This window comes from Mus caroli, chromosome 6, assembly GCF_900094665.2.
Source record: "Mus caroli chromosome 6, CAROLI_EIJ_v1.1, whole genome shotgun sequence".
NCBI lineage: Eukaryota > Metazoa > Chordata > Mammalia > Rodentia > Muridae > Mus > Mus caroli.
This window is the reverse complement of record NC_034575.1, coordinates 61,284,446-61,286,554: the sequence shown is the minus strand read 5'-3', so window position 1 is coordinate 61,286,554 and position 2,109 is coordinate 61,284,446. Positions and strand designations below refer to the sequence as shown.

At 43.4% G+C, this 2,109-nt stretch overlaps 1 pseudogene; it reads right to left on the bottom strand.

The window, feature by feature from the left end:
* Positions 1-1,141: 1,141 nt before the first annotated feature.
* Positions 1,142-1,275, bottom strand: LOC115031449 (annotated as a pseudogene).
* Between the last annotated feature and the right edge of the window lie 834 nt (positions 1,276-2,109).

Genomic DNA, 2,109 nt, shown 5'->3' with positions numbered 1-2,109 from the left:
GAGTGTGGCTCAGGAATGTGGCTTTGGCTGGGGCCTCTTTTCGTACTAGTCTGCTAAGATTTAACTAGTGCTACGAACTTGTGCAGCCACAGGTAACTTCCCCACCAAGAGCTTTTAAACCATGCATCAAAATAAATTCTTTCTCCATTAAAACTGCTCTGTCACTGACAAGAAGCAATGCGTCTACAATCCTTCCCCTATTCTTCACAAAGAAGACTTTACTCATCTTTCAAAGTCCAACAGATACTTTGCCTTCTCCCCCAAACTGTTGGCAATTCCTCCAGGCACAGCAACAGCAATACAGCTTTTGCCAAGCTGGGTAGTAATTTATCTTTTCCATCCTACTGCCCATTCACCATTATTTCCAAACAAACTCTGACGAAACTGACCTGCCTGGGGCAACGGGGAATGAAGAAACCATAGACACTCGTACCGAAATGCTGGGGCTGGGTGGGCCATGCTCTCAGATGGAGATGCACCAGTAGTCTGGAAAACTCAGGGTGTTTCTCATATATATATATATATATATATATATATATATATATACATATATGCATATATATACATATACACACATATATGCATATATGTGTGAGTATTCAAATTTGCTGGTTTGCTAATCTGGATAAGAGGTCTATGAAGAGGCACATTCTCAGGCCGCAGTCATTTGGAGGAGGAAGCTGTGGTTGATACTTTCAGCACATCCTATCAACATCCATCCTGGAATCAAGGGAAGGCCTTATCATTTCCTTCGGTTTGAAGCACTGAAGTCCTTAGCCCGGCCACGCTTACTTCACCTGCTTCCCCAAAACTCCCTTTTGTCTTTTTGGAGTTTATCCAAGAGTGTGTCTTCCATTGTGCTATCTTCCTGGTAAATGAGTCAATGAAAGCCAACGGCCTTGTCATTCACATGTGACTTAGCATAAGAAAGATTTTTGAAGAACTTCTCTTAACTCTATTTACTGTAGACAATTAAAATTGAAATTGCCTTCTGCAATTAGTTTTTCCTTAATTCAGTCCTGGTGACAAGCCCACAGCTGCAACGCTAAGCCATGACCTCCAATTGTACACCGTGAACCCACTCTTCTCAGGCTCCCGGTTCTGGGCTCTGCTTCCCTCCAATTTTCTTCCTTCCCCCAGTGCAGAGCATGCAGACCTCCCCCATCACCACAAATTATGCAGTCAACTTTCCCACATTTGGGGAAATAGCAAGGGTCCACATATCCAGAGTGCCAGGGATAAGCCTTGTCCTGGGGAAATCGCCTTGGTGATTGTACAGACTAGCTTTTATGACAACTTGACATACACTGGGATCATTTTGGAAGAGGGAACAGTAATTGAGAAAATGTCCCTACCAGATTGGCCTGTGTACAAGCTGGTAGTTCATTTTCTTAATTGATGACTGATGGGGGAGGGCCCAGCTCAATGTGGGTGGTGACTCCACCCCACCCCTTAGTGGTAGGGATGAGTTTCTGGGTTATAGAAGAAGGCAGGCTGAGCAAACCAGTAACTAGTGCCCCTCTATGGCCTCTGGGTCAGTTCCTGCCTTCAGGTTCTTGCCGGGTTTGAGTTTCTTCCCTGACTTCAGTTAGTGATGGCCGTGATGTAGAACAAGCTGAAATAAACCTTTTCCTCTCATATTGCTTTTGGTAGTGGTGTTTATCACAGCAATGGAAACCTAAGACAGTGATCATAGCAAAATTCAATTTTCATGATGAAACTGAAAGCTAGAGGAAAATGTTAGGCATCGCCTAGCCTGAATTCTTTTTACTGGACAAGAAAACAAAACCGGAGATCCTAGCTCTCCTGTGCTGAGTCTGGCAACCAGGTTGAATGGTTCAGTAGGCCCTCCTCTGTGGTCAAACAAGGCTGGAAGATATTACAAGGAAAACTGAACAGTTCACAAATTTTATTATAGCATATTTATAATCATTTTACTATGTTACTGTTATTCAACTCTTACTGTGCCCAATTTAAAATTAAACTTTATCATGAATACGTACATACAAGAAGCAGCTGGCTGCATAGCACTTGGTGCTGTCTGTGGTTTTGAGTGCCCACAGGCAGCATTTAGAATGTTTCCCCTGTGGACTGGAAAGGAGAGTCAGG